This window comes from Sphaeramia orbicularis, chromosome 13 (genome assembly GCF_902148855.1).
Source record: "Sphaeramia orbicularis chromosome 13, fSphaOr1.1, whole genome shotgun sequence".
In the NCBI taxonomy this organism is placed as follows: Eukaryota; Metazoa; Chordata; class Actinopteri; order Kurtiformes; family Apogonidae; genus Sphaeramia; species Sphaeramia orbicularis.
The window spans coordinates 13,384,291-13,412,187 of NC_043969.1; positions in this window are offsets into that span (position 1 = coordinate 13,384,291).

Here is a 27,897-nt window from a genome sequence, read left to right on the forward strand (position 1 = left end):
TCTGTCCTAGTAGGATTACAAATCCTACTGGATTTCAATCTCTACTGTGATATATGTATATATATATATATATATATATATATATATATATATATATATATATATATATATATATATATATATATATATATATATATATATATGTAGGGTGGGGAAGCAAAATTTACAATATTTTGAGGCAGGGATTGAAAGACAGTGTATGACCAATTAGTTTATTGAAAGTCATGAAAATTTAAATCTTCAAATCCTATTTTACTGCATTTCTAACAGTCTTGTTGTCTACCTCAAGTTCAGTTGCCATTTTTCTCATGGATTTGGTTGGATCCTTTAGGATTTTGGATTTGAGAGCTTTAATAAAAGCTTTGGTACATTTTTTGTTGCTTCCTCCACTTCCAGACTTTCTCGTAATAGTTTTGCTCATAGTCATTCTCTTCTTTCCATTCTAAACAGTCTTTATGGACACTCCAACTATTTTTGAAATCTCCTTTGGTGTGACGAGTGCATTCGGCAAATCACACACTCTTTGACGTTTGCTTTCCTGATTACTCATATGGGCAAAAGTTTCTGAAAAGGTATGGATAATAGTGTTAGGTATGATTATGACATCAATATATGTTTGGTTTCAAAACAGTTGACATAGTGCCTGCTGAGAAAAAACAACTAAATGTTTATTGTAAATTTTGCTTCCCCACCCTGTATATAATTTGGTGCAAGTCTATGTGGTGTGAATGGGTGTGTGTACGGGTGTTTGTGTTGTTCTGATTAATGTTCTTTATGTATATTATTATTTACTTTGTTTACCTTTCATTATAAAACTTAAATACCAATAAAATTATTGAGAAAAAAAAAGACTTACATTTAAAATTATTATTTTTCCAAACAAATGTCAAATGACTCATTCTGCACAGCGAAACTTGACTATTACAGTGAACAATAGTCAACAGGTTTTTTTAATATTTTTTTTCCTACTTCTTTATTTAAGGTTCTCAGCATGGATCATTTACTATATATTTTCTTGGTACTTAACATTTCTTTATTTTTAATCACAGTTGAATTGGCTTTCCGTATGAAATGTGTAGTATAAATAACACCACCTTGCCTGGCCTTGAAGGAACATGAAAAAAAGACACTATAGATTCTTTAAACATTTAATATACTGTCGGGAATTGATCAAATAACTTACCCCTGTCGTTTAGTAGCGTGGTGTAGTTATGTAATTTAGAAACCAAAAACAGATTAGGCCAAGATTAGTTCTCAGCACTTAACTTAATCACATTATCTTCTTGTTGTTAGGACGAACCATTAAAGGGGACATTTATTAAGCACTAAGTAGATTTTCTGGGAACAAAATCCTTTAAAGTACATTACCCTGAGCCTCCGTAACTAAATTACAAATGTAAATTAAAAGGGCAGTAACAAATAGCTTTGGCAGAGAACTGTACAGCCTTTATAAGAGACGTGTAAAAGGAAAAACAAAGCTGTCTGAAGTGAAAGCAGAAACCCTGTTCTTTCCGAGCAGTTATTATACATTTTTGTGTCACTGCCATTCACTGTGAGCCTGTTTAACTCTCATGATGTGGAATAAAGGTAAAGGTATTGTTACTGTCAGACATCCTTGGTAAGCAGCAGCTTGTCAGGTAAATGTAACCATTGTAGGAGTGAAAACCCAGTGGCAGATGTTTGCTTCTACTACAGGAGTCACTAAGTGGAAAATGTTTGTGTACTCAGATTTCCCTCGGTTAAAGTGAGTCAGAAACAACCGAAAGTGACTCCTCCCCTGCTGGGATCAAGTCATCACTGCGCTTAAATGCTAACTGCTTGGTCGGCCATGCTGCGTGATGGTGTTAATTACATGTCACCGTGATGTCTCAAGTTAGTTTTAATTACCGCGTCTCCAAATTCAAACCAGATGTCATCCACCGGGAAATGTGACGAGAGATTTTTTACAAGAATAAAAACCAGAGAAGCAGCAAATCAGCAAAGTCCACAGAGTCTGAATCTGCTGATACGAAGCTTTTCAAGCAAATCCACACAGAGATTAGAGACACAGAAACACACTCTGGTAGCATTTACCAATTCACTTTCACATTTAGATTTTAACGATATTGGATTTTTAGAATGTAAATCTTAGAAATGCAGATATCTGTTGCTTCTTGTTTGAGTTGGAAATCTGACACTGGTGGAAAAATATTGAGCGTTTTATCAGTGTTTCACCCATGTATCCTTTATGTGCGTTTTGTTTCACAGAAGCCTGAAGGTTGTCTAATCGGTATCTCATGCGCCCAATTGAAGTTGTACTGCTTGTGAAGGTCTTGAAAGTCTTAAATTTTGAAACGCTGGTTAGAACTATGGAAGAAAGTTGATCTCATAGTTGAATTTTAGAGTACGCTCAAAGGCTTGTAAGATAAGAAATACACAAGGAAAGCATCTAAGAACCTTGATAGGATTTCTCTAACCCAGGGGTGTCAAACATGCAGCCCGGGGGCCAAATGCGGCCCACCAAAGGGTCCAGTTCGGCCCCTGGGATGTTTTTGCCAGGTGCAAAAATTCCACAGTCTCGCATTGAATTAAGAAAAAAAAAAAAAAAAAAAAAAAAAAAATTAGCTTGAATTAAGGAAAAAATCTTGAATTAAGCCAAAAAAAAAAAAAATCTTCAACTGAGTAAAAAAATCTTCAAATTAAGCGAAAAAAAAAAAAATCTCAAATTTAGCAAAAAATCTTGAATTAAGCCAAAAACAGTTTTCAATTAAATAAAAAAAATTTTTTTTGAATTAAGCAAAAAAAAAAAAAAATCTTCAATTAAGTTTAAAAAAAAATCTTGAATTAAGCAAAAAAAAAAAAAAAAAAAAAAAACTTCAATTAAGTAAAAAAAAAAGAAAATCTTGAATTAAGCCAAAAAAAATCCTCAATTAAGTAAAAAAAATCTTGAATTAAACCCAAAAAACATGTAGAATTAACAACTTTTTTTTTTTTTCATTGTTTCAGTGCAAAAAATAACATTAAATTATGAAAATATTTACATTTACAAACTATCCTGTAACAATAAAATGTGAATAACCTGAACAAATATGAACAACCTGAAATGTCTAAAGAAAATTAAGCACAATTTTTAACAATTCTTCTGCCTGTTCCTCAGTGTTTAGTGTCTTTTTAGATCTGATCCATAATGCACATGGACAAATGATAAGTTGAGGAATAATATTGTTAAAATTGCACTAAATTTTCTTACGTTTTTTTAATTTAAATTTTAGATTTTTCTTTTTTTTTTTTTTTGGATAGTTTATAAAAGTAAGTATTTTCATAATTCAATGGGGTTTTTTCACACCAAAAAGTAAGACAAAAATTTGGAGTTGTCATTATTTATAGGTTATCATGTTATTATTTTACTGGTTTACTAGAATCATTCCAGTGCTAACCGGTTAGAGCAGGGGTGTCAAACTCATTTTAGTTCAGGGGCCACATTCAGCTAAATTTGATCTGAAGTGGGCCGAACCGGTAAAATAATAACATAATAAAATATGAATAATGTCAACTCCAAACTTTTCTCTACGTTTCAGAGTGAAACAAGTACATTTACATTATGAAAAGGTTTACGTCTACAAACTATCCTTTCAAACAATGTGAATAACATGAACAAACTCAAACAAATAAGTATAATTTTCACAATATTATGCTTCAGTTGATCATTTTCACGTGTTCATTATAATTTACAGATCACAGCGGGTCTACAAATACACAAAATATTTAATATCAGGCGGAATATTGTTAAAATTGTACTTACTTCTTATAAAACATTTCAGGTTATTCATATTTGTTCAGGTTATTCACATTTGTTTGTGAAATTATGCTTTGTTTTAGGGTAAATACATGAAAATATTTACATTTACAGGTGTGAGTATTTAAAGATTATTATGATAGACTTGAGATTAAATTGGTCTGAATGTGGAACCTGAACTAAAACGATTGTTAATATCTTCAGTGTAATTTTTGCATTTCACAAATTCATCCCAAGGGCCGGACTGGACCCTTTGGCGGGCCGGATTTGGCCCCGGGCCGCATGTTTGACACCTGTGCCATACAAGCTGAAATATCCAACATTGTTTTTTAGCGTTTCAATCATTTTATCAGTCATTTAAGGTGGTGCTGTGGTTAGTATTGTCACTTCACAGCAAAAAAAAAAAAAAAAAAGTCCTGGGCTCGGTTCCAGTGTTGGCATGTTTGCATGTTCTCCCCATGTTTGCTTGGGTTTTCTCCAGGTACTTTAGCCTCCCCCCCGTCGTCCAAAGACATACACTTAATAAGTCCATTGGTCAGTCTGAATGGCCTGTAGTTGTGAATGTTACTGTGAGTGGTTGTTTGTTTATATGTATCAGCCCTACAATGAACTGCCAACCCTTATGCAAAGAAAATATATTTCTCTATATATTGACTGTCAATATATTACTGACTGAAAAATATATTACTGTATAATATATATTTATATTTAAAATATACAGAATAATATATTGTGTCAATATATTTTGTATTATATTACAATATATTGAAAAATACATTAGGAATTGCCGCTTTCCATATACTGAAACATATATGACAATACATTTACTTATATATGTAAATATATGTCATTATATATTTAGTAATACACTTCATAATACATGTATGCATATATACATACATATATTGTCTAGTGTATTACTAAATATATGTAATTATATATTTAGTAATACACTTCAAAAAATATGCATGTATATATATGTACATCTTTTTCATCCTATGTTGCCAAAATGACTAAGAAGGAATCTTTTTTCAGTTAACACTTTTTTCATGTATATCACGATGCATATTTTTATGAAATATGTTATTAAGTATACCACGTAATGTAAGTGTTGATAAATATCTGCTTTATGTAAACTTGTGTCAATGGAAAGAAATTGAGTTTCAATAAAACTAAATGTAAAAATATAGGGCAGTTTTTGTCTTCATTGCAATATATGTTTTATATGTATCAATATAGGATTAAAGCATATATTGCAGTATATTGGAAAATATATGCACTACTTTCCCATATATGGAAATGTATTTTTTAATATAATGCATTATATTTTTCAATATATTGCCATATATTTTTGTTTCATAAGGGAATACACCCAGGGTGGATCTTGCCTTCACCCACAGTTAACTGGGATAGACTCCAGCACCCCGCAACGACTGAAAGGCTCAGAAAATGGATGGATACATTATGCTTAAGTACTGATGTTTTTCTCTATTCAAGGAGCTCCTCTCCCTGTTTCTGTGCAATGTTTGAATAAAGAGATGCTGGCGTCCAGATCATCATTGTGGTTGATTACTTCACCCACAGACACTCAAGTACACTGTGTTACCACCAGTTAGTGTTGTAGTCAAGAACACACCATCCAAGAACAAGACATTTCCGAGACCAGAGGGTTTCGAGACTGAGACAAGACCAAGACCATGACTGTACATACTATGAAAAATTATTACAAGAGTGAACAAAGTAAGAATTCTCTATTTTAAGATGAATTTACAGTAATGCAACAAACAGTCTCTGCACTTTTGTCAAAGCACCACAGTGCAGGAAATCTCAATTCTTAGTTTATTTTTCTGTGTCAAAAATCCAGCATCCATCAACTGATCAGCAGCTGTTTCATTCACAGAATTACAGTATTAAAATGATGGGAACATACCAAGCCTGAATACAATGCAATGACAAAACACTCAAACGTCTTCACCATCCGAAACAAAACAATGAATATATTATTAATTATTTTTTGTTACAGTTTTTGGTTCAGTTTGGCTTTGCGTGTCGTTTTACAGATGTATTCTTTGTGCTTTTGGAAACCAAGCTTTACTATTACTAACACTGGGTTACAAAAAATGTTTTTTGCAAGTTGTCTAGGTTTTTTCAACTGAATTAGGACCATTTTGCACCGCTAAATCCAAAAATGACATCTGTTTTTCTCAATCAGGTCAGGTTTTTTTGCTAATTTGGTTTTGAAAAATTTGATCTTCTTACAAAATTGATTACATTTTTGTGACTTTATCAGTTGATTTTTTTATATAGTTCTCACCAAAAATAGGTTTTAAGAGAAAAAAAAAAAAATCATTTTCTAACAGGATGTATTTATTAAGTGTTACAAACTTTAATTCAGTTATAATAACAGATATTGATAAAGGTAAGTACATGTAAATTGAACATTAAATCGTCATTGTGCAAAATTCAGGGCATGAACTTTCGTTTCTTCGAACCCCTCGAATGCTCAGCAGCAGGGATGTCTCTCTTCAGAGTCCAGCAGTAATCAGCCATCATGACTGCATCCCAGCGTCCCTGATACCTGGCCTTGCATACCATGTGTGGCACCCAAACTTTATCTTGGTCACCAAGTTTAATACCAAAATAAGATTGGTAAGCACATTTTATGAAACTTGTGACTTGATTCCTGTTCGGTACAATGGTGTATTCACCGCTGATGTAACAGAACACGTCAGGCTTATTTTTGCAAGATCTTCTAGTCGAAGCCATTTCATTTACCTGTAATATTAAAAAAAACATTAATCATAAATTGGCAAAAGTAAAATCTTCAGAACTCGTTTATTGCAAGAAATATGAAAGAATTTTGTATCATATGATGTGAAAATGCACATAAATGTAAGCAAAAATGTAGCATAGTTCAGAAAGTTGACCTGATTGAGCAAAATTAATGTGATTTTTGGATTCAGCACACCAAAATTATCCTAAATCAGCTCAAAAAACTTAAACAATACATTTGTTGTTGACCAGTGTAATGAGTTTGCAGACATCACTGCTGCCGGACATGTGAACACCTTCTCCTGCTCTTCCTTCACTCTCACCGAATGCATGAGGGGGTGGGGTTCGGGGGAGTGTTGTCACTCTGCAGTGTGTCTGTATGCAGCCGTTGCTGGGGAACCGTGGGAAACAAATCAAGCAACCAATAACTGCTTGCTTTGAAGTAGATCCCTTTCCACTCTAATCAGTGGCATGAGCAAATAATTTAACAGCGGTGGTCTCAGCTGGTCTAGTCTTAAAATCCTGAATCTGCACAGTCCGAGTTGTAACAAAAAGTTGTTGTTTTGCTGTTTTTTTGCAGATTATTTGAGTGAGTAACAACTACTATTATAGTATGTTAAAATGTGAGAAAACATCAGATTAGCAACATTAAAAAAAAAAAAAAAAATCATAGTTTTCACATAATATGTCAGTAAATACACATTTCTTTGCTTCAAAAATAAAACGCATGGTGTCCAGCTGAGTGGGCATTTTGTAAGGTTCATTAAAAAAAAAAAAAAATCAATCACATTGTTTTTTCATGCCTAAAGAGGAATAGAAACACTCAGGAAAAAAATCTTGATTAAGGTTCTCATAATTCATGCATGAAATGGTTAACATTTTTAATATATTTTTACATCTTTGCACATTTTAATTGCCTTATGTATATTTATGTATACATTTATATATATATTTTTTATCTTCCTCTGCACCGAAAAATATTAAGCCCTAATTTCATTGCATTTTATACTGTGTATGATTGTGCAATGACAATAAAGACTTATCTATCTATCTATCTATCTATCTATCTATCTATCTATCTATCTATCTATCTATCTATCTATCTATCTATCTATCTATCTATGTAAATTATGGGCAAAAAGTGTGTTGTAACACAAGCGCCATTGAACATGTACCAAGTAAAATATTGCATAAAATTGATTAGTAATGCCTTACACTAAGTACTGCCCTCCACTACTGCATTACAGAAACAAAAAGTAATATGTTACTATAATGCGTTACTTTTGTAATCCATTACTCCCAACACTGGTTACCACTGCATGACAGGTTGAAAATACAGGGACATAGTGCAGGTGGACAGAGGTTCTGAAAGTGTATTTAGATGACAAAATAATCCTTGACTGGCATAGAAATATATTGATGTTTTATTGATGAAATTCTTTATTCATCACATAATAATACAACCAGTGTCAACAACAACACTACAAACATTACAAACATTACCAACAGGTTAATGACTGAAAAGGCCCAGGCAGAAGCAGAATGCTTATATTAATGCCTGTCCTACATAACAAATTCAGCTACCCAGCATTCAATATAGGAAAAAGAAAAAAAAAACAACAACAATGCATACAACCAAAAAAAAAAAACAAAAAAAAACAAGCAAAACATTAAAAGATGAAAAAAAAAACAAAAAAACAGAAAAATAGAAAACTTAACCCACCAAATTAATGGTAATTTAATGTAGAATCAAAAATAAATTATTTACTTATTACTTATTAGAGCTTAACAATTGTATCCTTCAAAAATTGCCTTACGTACCATTTTTTTAAATATCAAAAATGGGCTACATATTCTTAAATCCATGCTGGCCTCATTCCATAATTTAATTCCAACAACAGATATACATCTTCTTTTTGTCTCTTTTTTAGCTTTTTGTACAACAAATTTACAAACATCTCGCAAATCATATTTAGACTCGTGTTGAGAAGAACCTTTTTACACAGACGGGGAGTAACTTTAATTTGGCTTTATACATTATTTGTATTATTTTATAGTAAAACCAAATCATTAAATTTCATAATATGGGATTTCATAAACAATTCATTAGTATGTTCATAGTAACCGGCCTTATTAATAATACGTATGGCTCGTTTTTGTAAGAGGAGTATAGTATTTACAGTTATTCTATATGTCTCCCACACAATAGGATATATAAGGAAGTATAAGTGAACAGTAAATTATATGGAGTGCCTTATGGCTGAGTAGATTTCTGGACTTATACAAGATTGCTGTTGACTTTGCAATCTTTCCTTTTATATATCTAATATGTGGTTTTCATGTTTATTTGTGATCAATAACAACCCCTAAAAATTTTATATCAAACACTCTCTCAAATATCAGCAAAAAAGAAAAAAAAAAAAAAGATGTAATTTTGGAATTAACCCTTTCATGCATAGTGGTCACTACAGTGGACAGCTATTCTACAGCTCTTGTCTTGTATATTCATGGATTTTGTTTTTCTTTTCGTTTTTGTTTTTTTTTACACATATCTTTATTAAAGTTTTAAGACACTACATATCTTTTATGACATGAATTGGAAACATTATGTAGATCTCTCCTGATCATAAACCCCCAGAATTACAAGCCCTCCCCATAGTTTTCACACAATTTATCAGTAAATACATGTTTCTGTGCATCAAAAATTAAACATGTGGTGTCCAGCTGAGTGGACATTTTTGCAACTTCATGAAAAATAGGTTCATAATTTTTTTTTTTTTCATATATATATATTTTTTATGTATTTTTAAATTTTTTTTCAATTGTTTTTATTTTATTTATTTATTTTTATTTATTTTTCAGAAGAAAATTTTCAGTCGCATTGTTTTTTTCATGCCTAAAGAGGAATAAAAACACTCAGGAAAAAAAAAAAAAGATTAAGGTTCTCATAATTTGTGCACAAAAGGGTTAAGGTTGCTGACGGATGTTATCAGATTCATCTAGTCTGATCTGTCGAGGCCAACAGGGGACAGGAGTATTCAGAAAGTCCATCCAGGACTGACAGGAGGCCCGGATCACCTCCACTGACAAGACTCCCGTCATCTAATTTATATTCAAACTGGAAAGGATGAACAGATACAAAGCTGAGGTCGTTGTTGCGATGTAAAACACCGCAATAAGTTCAGACTGAACAGCGATACGATTGTCCAACATTACAACATGGATAAAATGTCCTCTGACACTCACACACTTAAACACATTCACACAATGAAAGGTTGCGGTCAGGGCTACAGATGAAAGTCTGTGCGGAGCTGAGTCATGTGTTTGTGAAACTGACTGCAAGGTGCACTGAAGAGAGGACACACACACACACACACACACACACAGCCAGGTTAATCCCAAGCGGTGTGTCAGATGGCATTTTCTATTCTAAAGGGAAACGAGCTGTGACAGACATTACTGCAGCGCACACACTCTGAATAAGAAAGAAGCCCCTGCCTCTAGAAACACGCTCAAGGTTATACTGCACTTTTAATACATAGGAAAGAACAAAAGTTTAAAAAAAATAAATAAATTAATTAAAAAAATAAAAAATAAACAAAATAAAAAAAACAAAGGAAGAAACTTTTTTTTAATTTACCTTTGAACCTTTTTATTTACATCATCTCAGACAGTGCTATCTGCATTTACAAAACAACAAAAAAAGTGACCTGAAGCAAGAACATCCAAACTTCTGACTCAACGCCACCCATTCCAATCAAACACATACAATACAGTACAATAAGTTTGAAAAAGAACCTACAAACCATCCTCACTTACAGAGCAATGTGAACCATCTCCTATCTGCAAATTTTTACATTTTGAATTTTCACATTAAATGGTGAGAACAAGGATGACTCCACAGTTTCAGTCTATCTGCAAAACAATCCCGCCCTTTCTTATGACATGAAGGTCACCTGACAACAACAACAAAGACCATACTATAATAAAACTAAACCATCAATCAATCAATCAATCAATCAATCAAATTTTATTTATATAGCGCCAAATCATAATAAAAGTTATCTCATGACACTTTACATATAGAGTTAGTCCAAACCAGACTCTAAGCCAATTTACAGAAACCCAATAGAATCCTCCACGATCCACGTTTTTTTTTTGTTTCCTGAAAAAAGTGATTTATTCAGATAGGAAGTTTTGTATTTTGGCCATCGTAATATAGATTTTAATGGAGATGCAATCAGAACCTTCACTGCTCTACAGCAGTCCAACTCCGATCTAGGGATGTAACGATACAAAAATTTCATATCACGGTTATTGTGACCAAAATTATCACAGTTATCATTATTATCCCAGTATTGTTGAAATTGTGCTCAAAATGTTCAAAAAGTACTTATACACACACTGAAATAATTTAACCAAGTTTTATTTTGAAAATAAATAAATAAATAAATAATAATAATAATAATAATAATAATAATAATAATAATAATAATAATAATAATAATAATAATAATAATAATAATAATTGGCGCAATGCACTTTCTCTTGGCAGAAACATTCAAATATTAACCCTTAGGGGTCTGAGCCTATTTTGGCTGTTTTTAAGTCCTTTTGATTTTGCCTTTATATACTGTATAAACAAATGTTTACAATACCCATGTTTGATATCTTTTTTCAGCACAACTGCATCCATCTCATCTGCCTATTATTTTTTTCCACTTTAATCTACTAAAAAAAACCCATAAAAGGCCAGAAAACACACACACACAAAAAAAAAATAAAATCCGACTTGAAAAATGTATATACTTTATTGCATATATAACACACAGATGCTTAATGAGTGTTAGTTGGAAATCGGTGCAATGAACAGAACGGAAGTTCAGCTCAAAGTGTAGCTCAAATTTGTAACATTATTTCAACAATAACAGGCAAATAATCTGCATGTGCCATGGATATCCAGGGGTTTGGCTGATAAATTAAGTGAGAAAACAGAGAAATGGAATTGAAAAGAGGTGGTGCCATCTCAGAATCATACTGTCATGACCACTCTGCATGACCGCTCTGCAGAACGCTCTGAGGCTGTCACTCCTGTTCGTTAAACAATAAAATAAAGTATAAAAAGATATACAAGTATATATATATATATATATATATATATATATATATATATATATATATACACACACAGGGTGGGGAAGCAAAATTTACAATGAGCATTTAGTTGTTTTTTCTCAGCAGGCACTACGTCAGTTGTTTTGAAACCAAACATATATTGATGTCATAATCATACCTAACACTATTATCCATACCTTTTCAGAAACTTTTGCCCATATGAGTAATCAGGAAAGCAAACGTCAAAGAGTGTGTGATTTGCTGAATACACTCGTCACACCAAAGGAGATTTCAAAAATAGTTGGAGTGTCCATAAAGACTGTTTATAATGGAAAGAAGAGAATGACTATGAGCAAAACTATTACGAGAAAGTCTGGAAGATACTATTAAAGAAGAATGGGAGAAGTTGTCACCCGAATATTTGAGGAACACTTGCGCAAGTTTCAGGAAGCGTGTGAAGGCAGTTATTGAGAAAGAAGGAGAACACATAGAATAAAAACATTTTCTACTATGTACATTTTATTGTGGCAAATAAATTCTCATGACTTTCAATAAACTAATTGGTCATACACTGTCTTTCAATCCCTGCCTCAAAATATTGTAAATTTTGCTTCCCCACCCTGTGTATGTACATATATATATATATATATATATATATATATATATATATATATATATATATATATATATATATATATATATATATATATATATATATATATATATGTATGAAATATAAAATCCAATTTGAAAAATGTATATACTTTATTGCATAAATAACACATAGATGCTGAACGAACCTTTTTAAAGACTTTAAAAGTGAATACTGGTTCCAAATATTAGGTATATACATTTAAAATTGTAATAAATTAAAACTATACTCAAATATTTGATATAAAAGCAGATCTTTACGTGTGTTTTTTTTCCCCTAAAAGTGCAGTAATCAAACAAGGTTATCATGATAATTAGAATTTAAACGGTAATACTAATCGTCGGCAATTTTACCACGGTTTATTGTTATACCGGTAATCGTTACATCCCTACTCTGATCTTACAGCTGGCTCTTTTGAGTCTTCCAGATGGTTGGCATGACTGTTCCAAGTAGAACTAGAAAGAAAGAACCAAGTAGAGTGAAGGAGAATGGTACCTCCTACTCTCTCACAGGTTGCAAAGATCATCTTAACTTGCTGCTAACCTACAGAAGGAACAGTAACTTATTTCTACTCACTAGGTGTAAATAACACTGGTCAACAACAAATTTATTGTTTAAGTTTTTTGAGCTGATTTAGGATAATTTTAGTGTGCTAAATCCAAAAATCACATTAATTTTGCTCAATCAGGTCAACTTTCTGAACTATGCTACATATTGGCTTTTTAACATTTTTGCTTACATTTATGAGCATTTTCACATCATATGATACAAAATTCTTTCATATTTCTTGCAATAAACGAGTTCTGAAGATTTTACTTTTGCCAATTTATGATTAATGTTTTTTTTTTAATATTACAGGTGAATGAAATGGCTTCGACTAGAAGATCTTGCAAAAAATAAGCCAGTTTACAGGAATTAAAGTTTGTAACACTTAATAAATACATCCTGTTAGAAAATGATTTTTTTTCTCTTAAAACATATTTTGGGTGAGAACTATATAAAAAAATCAACTGATAAAGTTACAGAAATGTAATCAATTTTGTGAGAAGATCAAATTTTTCAAAATCAAATTAGCAAAAAAACCTGACCTGATTGAGAACAACAGATGTCATTTTTGGATTTAGCGGTGCAAAATGGTCCTAATTCAGCTGAAAAAACCTAGACAACTTGAAAAAACATTTTTTTGTAACCCAGTGTAATGCTATGTAAAGCAATAGAATAATAAAGAAAAAAACAGCAATTGTTTTTCACTCCAACACATTCTAATTTAATCTCTGTAAATACTGTATATTATGGTAATTATAGTAATTTGTACCTTTACACATTCACAGCAGGGGTAATTGTTAATTCTTGACATGAGTTGATTTCTTTGTCAAGGGGAACTCATGCTGTGCTTTTATGTACAGAGTTGATACAGTCAAATATACAAGCCCTTTTGAGCTCCGTGTGCTGCAGATATTTCAATCCCTTTCTTCTGGGGGAAAAAGAGCCTTTTATAGGACGTGGAAACACTCATGGTTTACTTTACGATTTTTAACATAAATCGTACTGATGCCCTCGGTGCTGGGATTCGAACCACCGACCTTTCGCACCACGGCTCGTAGAGTCACTGAGCTTTCTGACCATATATGGAAGAGCAAATTTATGCGCTCCCCACCCTCTACTATCGCTTGTATTGGAGGGGGGGGGGGGTCTATTGCGAACATGATATTTATGACAACAGTTTATATGGTAAAGGGAGTTAAATGTAAACTAAAGTCTAATCATGAAGAGACAACTGTCTATTCAAGCAGCATGAAAAACAAACAGGCAGCCACAGAAGGTATGGAATGGATTACACTGGTCAACAACAAATTTATTGTTGAAGTTTTTTGAGCTGATTTAGGATAATTTTGGTGTGCTGAATCCAAAAATCACATTAATTTTGCTCAATCAGGTCAACTTTCTGAACTATGCTACATATTGGCTTTTTAACATTTTTGCTTACATTTATGGGGATTTTCACATCATATGATACAAAATTCTTTCATATTTCTTGCAATAAACGAGTTCTGAAGATTTTACTTTTGCCAATTTATGATTAATGTTTTTTTTAATATTACATGTGAATGAAATGGCTTCGACTAGAAGATCTTGCAAAAATAAGCCTGATGTATTCTGCTACATCTGCGGTGAAAACACCATTGTACCTAACAGGAATCAAGTCACAAGTTTCATAAAGTGTGCTTACCAATCTTATTTTGGTATTAATTATTATATTTTGTGAGAAGATCAAATTTTTCAAAATCAAATTAGCAAAAAAACCTGACCTGATTGAGAAAAACAGATGTCATTTTTATATTTAGCAGTGCAAAATGGTCCTAATTCAGTTGAAAAAACCTAGACAACTTGCAAAAAACATTTTTTTGTAACCCAGTGTTATTATACAATAGGGACTATAGAATTGCATGGACAGATTTTTTAAATTTAATTTTATTTATTTATATATTTATTTTAACCCTTTCATGCATGAATTATGAGAACCTTAATCAAGACCCCCCCCCCCCCCGAGTGGTTTTTATTCTTCTTTAGGCATGAAAACAACCACAAAAAAAAAAAAATGTGATTTAATTTTTTTTGGAAAAAAAAAAAAAAGTCCACTCAGCTGGACACCATGCATTTCATTTTAGAAGATAAAAAAACATGTATTTACTGATACACTGTGTGAAAATTGTGAAATAAAAACATGTTAATGCCGCTAAGCTGACGTTTTCTCACATTTTAACATACTCTAATACTAGTTATTAGTTACTTCATGGAGATAATACGCAAAAAAAAAACAAAAAACAAACAAACTTTTTGATTAAAAAAGCAACAACAAAAAAACTGTTAATTATATGTCTAATAACAATTAGCAATTTTTTTTTTTTTTTTTACAAATAAAACATGTTAGTGCAGATCAGGTTTATCTAGAACAGTAAAGTTACAGTAATGGTTTGAATTACATTGTATGGGATGATGCATAAGCGTCCACTGTGTTGGGTGATATGAAAATAAAACAACAAAACCCATGAATATATAAGAGAACGGCTTTGAACAGCTGTCCTCTGTAGTGACCACTATGTATGAAAGGGTTAATTGGATGGAATACTAAATATCTTTGAACACAGCCAGTGATTGACTGACTCACACAAAGTTGTCCAACATAGGCCTATACCTTTACTGTATCCTGTTGTTTCTAATTTTAAATTATTTGGAATCCAATTGAATTCAGTGCCATGACTGAGGTCAACCTTATTAACCCTTTCATGCATACTGGTCACTACAGTGGACAGCTATTCTATACCTGTTCTCTTGTATATTCATGGATTTTGTTGTTCTTTTCGGTTTTTTTTGTTTTTGGTTTTTTTTTTTTTACACATATCTTTATTAAAGTTTTAAGACACTACATATCTTTTCTGGCATGAATTGGTAACATTATGTAAATCTCTCCTGAGCATAAACCCCCAGAATTACAAGCCCTCCCCATAGTTTTCACACAATTTATCACTAAATTCATGTTTCTGTGCGTCAAAAATTAAACATGTGGTGTCCAGCTGAGTGGACATTTTTGGAACTTAACGAAAAATAGGTTCATAAGATTTTTTTTTCATTATTATTTTTTATGTATTTTTGAATTTTTTAAAAATTTTTTTTTATTTATTTATTTATTTATTTATTTTTTCAGAAGAAATTTTTCAATCGCATTGGTTTTTTTCATGCCTAAAGAGGAATAAAAACTCTCAGGAAATATTTTTGATTTAGGTTCTCATAATTTGTGCATGAAAGGGTTAAAGCCAACACTTTACTTTGGTTCTAAAAGTGTTTCCATAAGTGAGGTTCAATTATCTTCATTTTATTAGTGTATGATAATAATAATAATAATAATAATAATAATAATAATAATAATAATAATAATAATAATAATAATAATAATAATAAATTAATTAATTAAAAAAATACAGTTATATGTAATTTGAAGCAATTATGATGTTAATTTTGCTTCACTTCACCCCCTTGAATCCCCACTGGGGCTCTGACCCTGGACCCCACCAGTCCATTTTTTTTTTTTTTTTTTTTTGCTTTAGTTTTATTTCCACTCCACTTGACTTTTATGTAAGTCAAGAGCTGTATTCTGGTGGTTGTTTCAGTTCTCCTTGCTCCATGGTAATATATAATAACATATGGAGAGCAGAGTCATGATAAATGTAATGCACAAATAGAAACCCTATAACATCAAACAATATAAAGACAATACCAAAGACAATCGCAGATATTAAAATGTTTCCTCAAGCCACAGAACATCAATATGAACAGCAAATAATGCAAATATAAATGTAACTTCAGATAAAAAAAATAAAAAAAAATGCTATATGGGCCCAGACCTATGAAAATACATTAGGATAAAGTGATTGAATATAAGATAATGTGTTCTTTTCTGCTACTTTAGGAAAGCATGCAAACACTTGTGTGTTGTTTGTTCTGCTCTGTTGACATTTCATAACAATTGATTGGGAAAAAGAACTGGGAATGGAAATATCTGAGGACGTCTGGGACAAGGGCTCACAGTATGTAAATACTTGTTCCCTTAGTGCTAGACATCGTCTGATCCAGTTTAAAATTCTGCATAGGCTACATTATTCAAAAGGGAAGCTACACAGGATCTATCCCGAAATGTCACCTACTTGCGAAAAATGTAATCGAACGGATGCAGACTTATTATGTAGCTGCATACTATGGCAAAGATTAGAGGAATACTGGGATGCAATATTTTCATTCTTTTCAAATGTCCCTTAGGGTCCAGCTAAGACCAGATCCCCTATTGCAGTGGTTTCCAACATTTTTTGGCTCATGACCCCATTTTAACATCACAAACTTCTGCCGACCCCAGACATTCAAAACTGAGACTATTTTTTGTTAAAATTAATTTGTTTTGGATCATGTAATAGTTTGCTATATTATGTTGCATATAAATGTTAATTTTAAACACATTTAGTCTATATAATGTATATTATTATGGACAGAGGCAGAAAAGCCAGGTGTAGATTACTGCACAAACTGAGAATTTTATTTTCCTTGGTCAGGATATGTACAGCTGTTTTTATGTCTTCTTAATCTATTCCTGTATTTTTAATCTATAATTTTGCTTTTTTAATCTTCTGTACGACACTGTTTTTAATTGTACAGCTGCTTTATGTTTTTAATCTATTCTTGTATTTAATTTAATTTAATTTTTTGTTTATTTTTGGTTTATTTTTGGTTTTCCCCTGTAAGTCGCTTTGGAAAAAAGCATCTGCCAAATGCGTAAGTGTAATGTAAATGTAAATATGTACAGTCAGTCCAGCTTCTATTTACAAGGCTGACAATTAATACTGAACAAACAATAACTCAAACTATGAATTATGAAAGAGCTGCAGCATCTGAAACTGACCACAATGAACATTTGACAGATAAACAGTACCACAGTGCTTCAGTTTCAGCTTCACAGTTTGTCTTTTATATATATTGGGATTGCCTCTATCACCTCAACATACATTTTTTTATTAGAATTTTTTTTAATTTAATTTAATTTTATTTTATTTTTTTTAATCAATTACTAGAAATTTCAGGCAACCCCATTTTAATTCCAGGCGACCCCACGTGGCGTCCTGACCCCAAGGCTGAAAAGCACTGCTCTACTGGTGTTACTGGGTGCTTCAGAAAGCTCCAGAAATACACAGAAGGCACAGCGCCACCTCCTGTCCGATGGCCTTCTCTGTGCAAAGAAGCTCATTCTCCTGTTGTGGAAGTCAAAAGACACCAGCTTTTAAAACCTGGATAACAACAATGATGGATACCCTTCATTTAGAGAGGATTAGATACACACTTAATGACAAACTGAAAATCTGAAAACATTTGGAAACCAGTGATGTCATTTATGGAAGGGCTAGACAGTTCACATCCATTTTATAAGCAGTAGTCCACAGTGTAGCACTACACCGATCTATCTCAGTGGCTCTGGGGATGGGGACGGGAGGGTGAGATGTCAATTGTGTGCTTTTTTTTTTTTTTTTTTTTCTCTTTATCAATGTTGTTTTCATTTCTTTTCATTTCTGATTGTGCGTTTGTTATGTTGATATCAAAAATGAAGCATAATGTACCAATCAGGGAATCTTGAATCTGTACAGTGATAAGGGTTTGTAATAAAAATATCTGAAACTGGCATTTCATAACAATTGAAATCTAATTAAAAAAAAAAAAAAAAAAAGAAAAAGAAAGAAATGTCCTTTTAACAGTGGAAACTCAGCAACACTTACATTACTTTAACCTAAATATAATGTATTTCCTTGCACCAAATGCAAAATTGCAATGCATTATGGGTTACATACAGGTACATACTGTTCTTGAAGTTACTGTTGTTCACTCATTCCTCCATGGGTCGATCTCACTAAGTTCACTTCAGTTATTTTGGAGAATTGGAATGACACTGAAGATGGCAGTGGGGTTTGCCCTGAAGGGAAGTGCCAGGGGGAAAGCTACTAAAACCACAACTGGGACACAGCAACGGCATGCATGGTTGTTAACCCTTTAAACCAGGGGTGTCAAACATGTGGCCCGGGGGCCAAATGCGGCCTGCCAAAGGGTCCAGTTCAGCCCCTGGGATGTTTTTGCCAAGTGCAAAAATTCCACAGTCTTGAATTGAATTAAGCAAAAAAAAATTTAGCTTGAATTAAGGAAAAAATCTTGAATTAAGCCAAAAAAAAAAAACAAAAAAAAAAAACCTTCAATTAAGTAAAAAAAATCTTCAATTAAGCCAAAAAAATTTCAAATTTAGCAAAAAATCTTGAATTAAGCCAAAAGCAATCTTCAATTAAGTAAAAACAAATCTTGGATTAAGCCCAAAAAAATCTTTAATTAAGTAAAAAAAAATCTTCAATTAAGCCAAAAAAAAAATCTTCAAATAAGTTAAAAAAAAATCTTGAATTAAGCCCAAAAAAAAAAATTTAAAAAATCTTCAATTGAGTAAAAAAAATCTTGAATTAAGCCAAAAAAAAAATCTTCAATTAAGTTAAAAAAAAATCTTCAATTAAGCAAAAAAAAAAAAAAATCTTCAATTAGTTTAAAAAAAAAAAAAAAAAAATCTTGAATTAAGCCAAAAAAAAAAATAAAAAATAAAAAAATCTTCAATTAGGTAAAAAAAAAAAATCTTTAATTAACCCAAAAAAAATCTAAAATTAACTACTTAATTTTTTTTTCTTTGTTTTAGTGCAAAAAATAACATTAAATTATGAAAATATTTACATTTACAAACTATCCTGTAACACTAACATGTGAATAACCTGAACAAATATGAACAAACTGAAATGTCAAAAGAAAATTAAGCACAATTTTAACAATTTTTCTGCCTGTTCCTCAGTGTTTAGTGTCTTTGCAGATTTGATCCATAATGCACATGGAGAAATAAGAAGTTGAGGAATAATATTGTTAAAATTGCACCAAATTTTCTTATACTTTTTAATTTAAATTTCAGTTTTTTCAGGGTTTTTCTTTTTCTTTTTTTTGGATAGTTTATAAAAGTAAGTATTTTCATAATTTAATGTTTTTTGTTTTTTTTTTTACACTAAAACAAAGACAAAAATTTGGAGTTGTCATTATTTATAGGTTATTATGTTGTTATTTTTCTGGTCCGGCCCACTGCAGATCAAATTTAGCTGAATGTGGCCCCTGAACTAAAATGAGTTTGACACCCCCGCTTTAAACCCTAAGCCTAAAATGATCTACCCAGACTTCTTTTTTTCTTATTTTGACTAGAAGAAAGTTAGAAAATATCCTGTGAGTGAATCCTTTTGCCCATTTTTCTTTCAAAATCTAGCAGTCATTTACAATTTACTGCATGTTATAATTCTGCTAAAATGACTTCTTCTCCATCTGCTAGTACATGTGTGAGGGAAATTACCGTAATGACCCAATAAAGCCTATAAAGCGGAACATCTCAGGTTTCAGAAAACATTGGAATTTTTCCAATTGCACAAACAATGAAAGAGTTACAAGCGTCCAAACTGCATATGCGTCAGGATTTAAAGAGTGTGGGAAGGGACGCCAAGACAACGCCATCTGTCTTCTGCGTCCAGAACGTGTGCATTGATGCTGTCAAAGCAATAAGCCCCGCCCTTCACATGCAGATGGTTCTATTAACACTCTACCTGAAGTAATTCTTGAAAACTCATATATTTCTACATTAAAGCAGTTAAAGCATCGTGGTTTCTCTGAAGTGTGTCCAGTGTCTACAGGAAATGATTGAGCCCAGGCAAAGTAATTATAATTTAAAGCAGGTGTGTCAAACTCATTTTGGTTCAGGGGCCATATGTTGCCCAATTTAATCTCAAGCGGGCCAGACCAGTAAAAAAATGACTTAATAACCTATAAATAATAACAAGTATAAGTTTTTCCATTTTGTTTTAGTACAAAAAAAACAACAAAAAAAACAATTAAATTATGAAAATATTTATATTTTACAAAAAAAGATGTGAATAACCTGAAAAAATAGAAATTTCATTTGAAAAATTAGTGCAATTTTAACAATATTATGCCTCCACTTCTTATTTATACATGTACATTTACACACGATGTTACATAAACCTTTGGTAACAGGCAGAATATTGTTAAAATTTTGGAGTTTGGAACTAAAATTTGAACAAAAATTTCTATAATATCACATCTTTTATTATTAACACAACTACAGATCATAGTGGATCCATAAATGCACAAAACATTTAGTAACAGGCAGAATATTGTTAAAAATGCACATTTCGGGTTGTTCATCTTTGTTTATATTTATGTATTTATTTGCATTTTATTATGAATAATAGTTCGTAAATGTAAATATTTTCACAGTGTAATTTTATTTTTTTCACAAAGAAAATTTGTCATTATTATTTATGGATTATTGTGTTGTTATTTTTACTGTAGATCACATTGGTCTGTATGTTGAACCTGAACCAAAATGACTGTGACAACCTGGACTGTTCAGGTTCATGTTTGCACTTTCATCCTGCAGGGCCGGAATGGAACCTTTAGTGGGCCAGATTTGGCCCCCGGGCCACATGTTTGACACCTGTGATTTAAGGGTAACTGAAATGTACTAGAAAATGAAGTGCAGAACAAAAATAAAAAGGCAGTGTATATCTCTTCGAGGGGTACATCTGTGGAATAATCTGGATCAAAATGTAAAAATGTCTTCTTCAATTTGTCCATTGAAAAGGATGTATAAATCCACTAAAATAACAAAATATAGAATTATAGAATTGTAATATAGAATGATTATCTGAATAAGTGAATATCTAGTTATAACACAGGAATACGCATACAATAAGATATTATTGTAATTAATTAACTATCATGATAAGAAGATATTACATGTATTGATCATTGTATTTGGAGTAAATATTTAAAGTACATATAAATATTATAGTTTTTATTAAAAACGGTTGATTACGCAAATCTGATTGTGTGTGTGAGGCGACTAAAAAAGTGTATGTGAATGGTTTGTATGGATGTTTTGTGTTATTGTAAAAATATACAGAAAAAAAGGGGTGTTAACAAAGAAAAGGAAGCGGATTTAACCCTTTCATACATAGTGGTCACATCAGTGGACAGTTATTCTCCAGCTGTTCTATTGTTTATTCATGTGTTTTGTTTTAGTTCCATATCAGCCAACATAGTGAACACTAATGCATCATCCCAAACACTGCAATTCATACCATTACTGTAACTTTGCTGTTCTTGATAAACCTGATCTGCAGTAACATGTTTTAGGGTAAATCAATTGATAATTGTTATTAGACTGTAATTAACAATTTTCTGGAACTTTTTTTTTTTTTTTCTCGCATATCCACCTGAAACCCAGCAATGCATTTTGTCTTCTGTAGGGGACAAAAGTTTGATAGTTTTACTTTAAAAATGCTATGCATTGCAAAGGACATTCCATTAAAAAAATGAATCAATAAATAAAAATAATTGTAAAAATGTATCTGAAAAAACTGTTGCATTATGCAGTTTCCAATCACGACAATTTTTTAATGTAAAAAAACTAAAACTGTCAATTTCCTGGGTCTCAGGAGGATATTATCTCCATAAAATGAGTAATAACTAATTTTAGAGTGTGATCAAATGTGAGAAAACATTAGCAATTTAGCAATTAGCAGCATTAAAAACGTTTTTATTTCATAGTTTTCACACAGTATATCGCTTTCTGATGATGAGTTTTAAATACATGTTTCTTTGCTCCAAAAATTAAGCGCATGGTGTCCAGCTGAGTGGACATTTTTGTAACTCCATGAAAAATAGGTTCATAAAAAAAATTTAAAATTCAGTTGCATTGTTTTTTTTCATGCCTAAAGAGTTATAAAAACACTCAAGAAAAAAATACTGACTAAGGTTCTCCTAATTCATGCATGAAAGGGTTAATTTAATTATTATTTTGTAAAAAGAGGGAGGGAGTCAATAAGTTATACTTCTTCCCACTCCTTTTCAAGCACAGAAAAATTTAGTTTGACCATGTCATATGGTTCTTTGTAATCTGATGATTCTATGTGTTCGAAATAAAACTGCACTACTACTACTACCACTGCTACTAGTTTTCTGTTCAGCACCACGGATCAGCTCTTGTGAGTGAGCACTCGATTCTGAAAATGCTTCCGAACATTAAAGAGCATTCGTAGAAACACTTACAGAAACCTTCTTAACCTTCATTATCAGGAAACGGGGCTGAGTTTCTGTCTGTAGTGTAATAGTACAACAGAATAACCCTTGTATGATCATTGTTAAATTATTACAAAATCATCTCTTGATTCTTTGAACCAACAGAAAACTGAAAAATCAATGAGAGGTCTTGTAATATGTCTCCATTAATTCCAACCCTCAACTAAGAGTTTTTATTAGTCAACAAGAGCAGCGCTGCGGAGACCTATAAAATATTTATTCCTTAATACAATGCATATTTAACAAATGTTTTACAAGCAGCGTTTGGTCAAGCTGTGAAGCGAAGGGATTTAATTTAAATTGGTTTTTACATCAAATAAAGCAGATGCATTTTATTTAAACCTGAACTCTGGTGTGAAGCCTTGGGGAAGGGCATTTACATCTGCTATAAGTGATAAAAAATGCATAAACATACAGCTCCATTTTTAGCGTTGTATTTTCATTTTCCACTACAATACATCAGGAAATACAGCTTTTTGTGAGACCGTGTGTACGTGGTTGTCTGTTTGCCTTCCCTGAGGCCATTTTAAATTGTTGTCAAAAACAGAAAGTCTCCACTGACCATTACAGTCAGTGCTGGTTTGTGTAGCGGTAACCCATTCTGATCTATATTTAGAGCCTCACAGGGGATTCACAACAGAACTATAGAACCACTCACAAGATACAGGAGGAAAAAAAAAATCAACAAAGCACAATGTGTGTTCAGTCTTCAATCCTTTGTTCATTTAAAAAGGAATCAGGGCACAAAGACTCGCACCCACTTACACATCTTTCCACCTCTATGACAAAGGAGGTGATTCTGGTGTTTCTCAGCCTATCCCATCCAGCTCTCATTCCCCATCTCACCTTTCTCCGGTGGCTTTGTGATATATTAGCTGACAGCTAGCTCAGTACTCCAGACACACTGGCCTATTATTTGGCTTTGTGTCCCTGAGGAAGTCCTCTAATGCTGGAGCACACAAACCCTCTGGTCCTACGGAGAAGACTGTGCAAATCTGTGGATGTCCCCGGGGGGGTCATGCAGGGGGACAGTGTGTATATAGCATGACCAAGTAGCGTGCAGTCAGCTGGTACAGGTGCAGCAACAAAAACCATGTGAAGTTATTTTTATGATGCTGCTGAGTGCGTATAACTGTGGGTTATACTAAAGGAACCGGAGAAGGAGAACAAATTGTGTCTGATCATCGCACTTGGAAGAAGTCGGGAAGACTGGAGGGGCTTCAGGCGGAATGCACTGGTAAACAAATACAACCAACATGTCACCTCTGGCCTCATTTTAGATCCATTTACCAGGTCTAACAAGTCACTTTATAATCTAATGTTAAAGTATGTCAGAGACTGTTACACTGCATGTTTAATATGTGGAAAAAAAGAGAAAAAAGAAAGAAGGGCTTATATATTTTCACTAGTTTCATTTTAGGGGTGAATTTATGTTAATGTTCTTATTATTTCATTTCACTTCATTTGTTTGTTTATTTCGAGCATTTACGGAATACATGCAAATTCAAAAAAAAAAAAAAATCACTCATCTACACTCAAAAAGGAGTGGGAAGAAGAAAAACTTATTTAATCCCACCCCCATTCTCATAACACTAGGTTACAAAAAAATGTTTTTTGCAAGTTGTCTAGGTTTTTTCAACTGAATTAGGACCATTTTGCACCGCTAAATCCAAAAATGACATCTGTTTTTCTCAATCAGGTCAGGTTTTTTTGCTAATTTGATTTTGAAAAATTTGATCTTCTCACAAAATATAATAATTAGTACCAAAATAAGATTGGTAAGCACACTTTATGAAACTTGTGACTTGATTCCTGTTAGGTACAATGGTGTATTCACCGCAGATGCAGCAGAATACATCAGGCTTATTTTTGCAAGATCTTCTAGTCGAAGCCATTTCATTCACCTGTAATATTAAAAAAAAAACATTAATCATAAATTGGCAGAAGTAAAATCTTCAGAACTTGTTTATTGCAAGAAATATGAAAGAATTGTGTATCATATGATGTGAAAATGCCCATAAATGTAAGCAAAAATGTTAAAAAGCCAATATGTAGCATAGTTCAGAAAGTTGACCTGATTGAGCAAAATTAATGTGATTTTTGGATTCAGCACACCAAAATTATCCTAAATCAGCTCAAAAAACTTAAACAATAAATTTGTCGTTGACCAGTGTAATCAAATAACTTAACATAATAACATTTTAAATACTCATTACTGTCCTTTGACTTCAAGCCATAACAATGAACAAAATAGGCCTAAACCAAATACGAATGAACTCATTTGACAGTATTTACATTGCATAACCAAAATGTATGTAAAAAATTTAAACAAAGTACATTCCTGGTGGTGTTAACACAGGTAACAGTTAACCGTCAACTTACATGATAACAATTACAGACCAACAATGGTAAAAACAAAAAACTGCAGTACCACAAGTGGTAAAGAACAGCAATACTTACATACAACAATGGTAAGAAAAAAACAAAAAACTACAATTACATTAATGGTAAAGGGCAGCACATACCAGTGATGGTAAGAACAATACCAGAAGGTAATGGACAACACAGATAAACTAGATGAGGAAAAACAAGCACACATTAACATATAAGACAGAATATTGATGGAACATTATCATTAAGGATTGTTACTTACATCAATTATTACTAGGGATGGGAATCGAGAACCGGTTCTTTTTCAGAACTGGATCCCAGTAGCTCGATTCCTTGGAATCGTTTGCCTGCCTGCTTAACTATTCTGCTTGTCGATTCTGCCTTTGTTGCACATGCGCGATGACATCATGCGTACACTACATTGTTTCGGTCAGAACGTAGCCAACATGGCGTTGAGGCAGAAATGGTCTAAAAAGACGACACCAGGTCCACTGGAACACTGTCAAAGCTTCCATTTCTTCAAAAGGGTGGAATCCCTCCTATATGCTCAAACAGTTGTTCAAGCATGTGATTCATTTGTTACGCTACTTAGCAGCGCTTGTGGATCTAGCGGCAGAGTGAACACCAGGCCGTCATCTGAGCCCTGTTCCGGTGCGGGCAACAAACGTCGTACCCCCTCAAATACAAGTTTCCAAAGGTAGGGGAAAGGAAATGAGGCACACCACAACGGGAGACGGGCAGAGTCGAACCAGTTACACGTAGTGGAATCAGTAAAATGTCTTTAGTTTCACTTTCATCCCCCCCCCCCCCCCCCCCCCCAAAAAAAATCATCATCATCTGTTATTATTATTTGTGTATACTGTATATGTTATATTTTCTGTGCAGAGATGGAAATATAAAAGACAGTTAATGCAAACACACCCATTTGTACTCTTATACTCCCTCACCCAATGAGAATCGATAAGAGAATCGATAAGGAATTGGATCGATAAGCAAAATCAATAATGGAATCGGAATCGTTAAAATCTTATCGATTCCCATCCCTAATTATAACCCTGATAGATAGATAGATAGATAGATAGATAGATAGATAGATAGATAGATAGATAGATAGATAGATAGATAGATAGATAGATAGATAGATAGATAGATAGATAGATAGATAGATAGATAGAAATTACAGTGTAGCTGCAGCATGAGACTATAATACCACAGGAAACATGAGTAAAGACAAATATAACCTCCTGAGACCCAGTAAGTAAAACATTTTCACTCTTTTACATTAAATAATTGCCTTAATTGGAAACAGCATGATTGACAGTTTTTTTTCAGATACATTTTTCATTTTGTTTATTTTTTTCTTTCAAGTAGGCAGGGCAAAGACAGCTCAAGTTTTTGCTTAAGGGCTCATGGATCAAAATATAACTTTGGAATGAAGAATTATGATTCTAGAAAACATATTATGTCAGCACACCTCATTTCACTATTATTTTGGATTTCACTTGTTTCTAATGTTACTACCCTAAATATGTTCTATATACTCCAGTATTTTGTGTATTTCCAAAACGTGCTGCACACGATAGATAGATAGATAGATAGATAGATAGATAGATAGATAGATAGATAGATAGATAGATAGATAGATAGATAGATAGATAGATAGATAGATAGATAGATAGATAGATAGATAGATAGATAGATAGATAGATAGATAGATAGATAGATAGGCATGACACACATTCAATAACAATATAATACCACAGGAAACATGAGTAAAGACAAATATAACCTCCTGAGACCCAGTAAGTAAAACATTTTCACTATTTTACATTAAATAATTGCCTTAATTGGAAACTGCGTGATTGACAGTTTTTTTCAGATATATTTTTCATTTTATTTATTTTTTTCATATACGCTAATGTCCTTTTTAGTGGACTTTTTTTTTCTTTTTTTTTTTTTTTTTTTTTTAGTAAAGCTGTGAAATTCCTGTCCACTACAGAGGACAAAAACGCATTGCTGGGTCTCAGGGGGATAACAATAACACAAGAGCAAACACTACACACTGTTCACTATAAATTAGAAGTATAAAAAGATCTGGGTCGAATCTGGATAATAATTGTAATGTGCTGAAAAATAACAGTAAGGTGCTGAAATAGAACTGTAAGGTACAAAACAAGTTGAAATATTCCAACTGGGAATGTGCAAAAAGACATTTAAGTGCAAATAAATTTATGAGCAGAGACCTCAGACAGAGGTGAGTTTACTGTACAGTTTTATTGGAATGTGGCAGGAAAGATGTCCTGGAGCTGCAGCAGTCTTTTTCAGAAGGTGTTGCTCTGTCTGTCCAGTGTGTGGTGGACAGGGTACTCATCACTATCCAGGATGAAGATCAGTTTTTTAAGTGTCCTCCTCTCCACCACGGTCTCAAAATGGT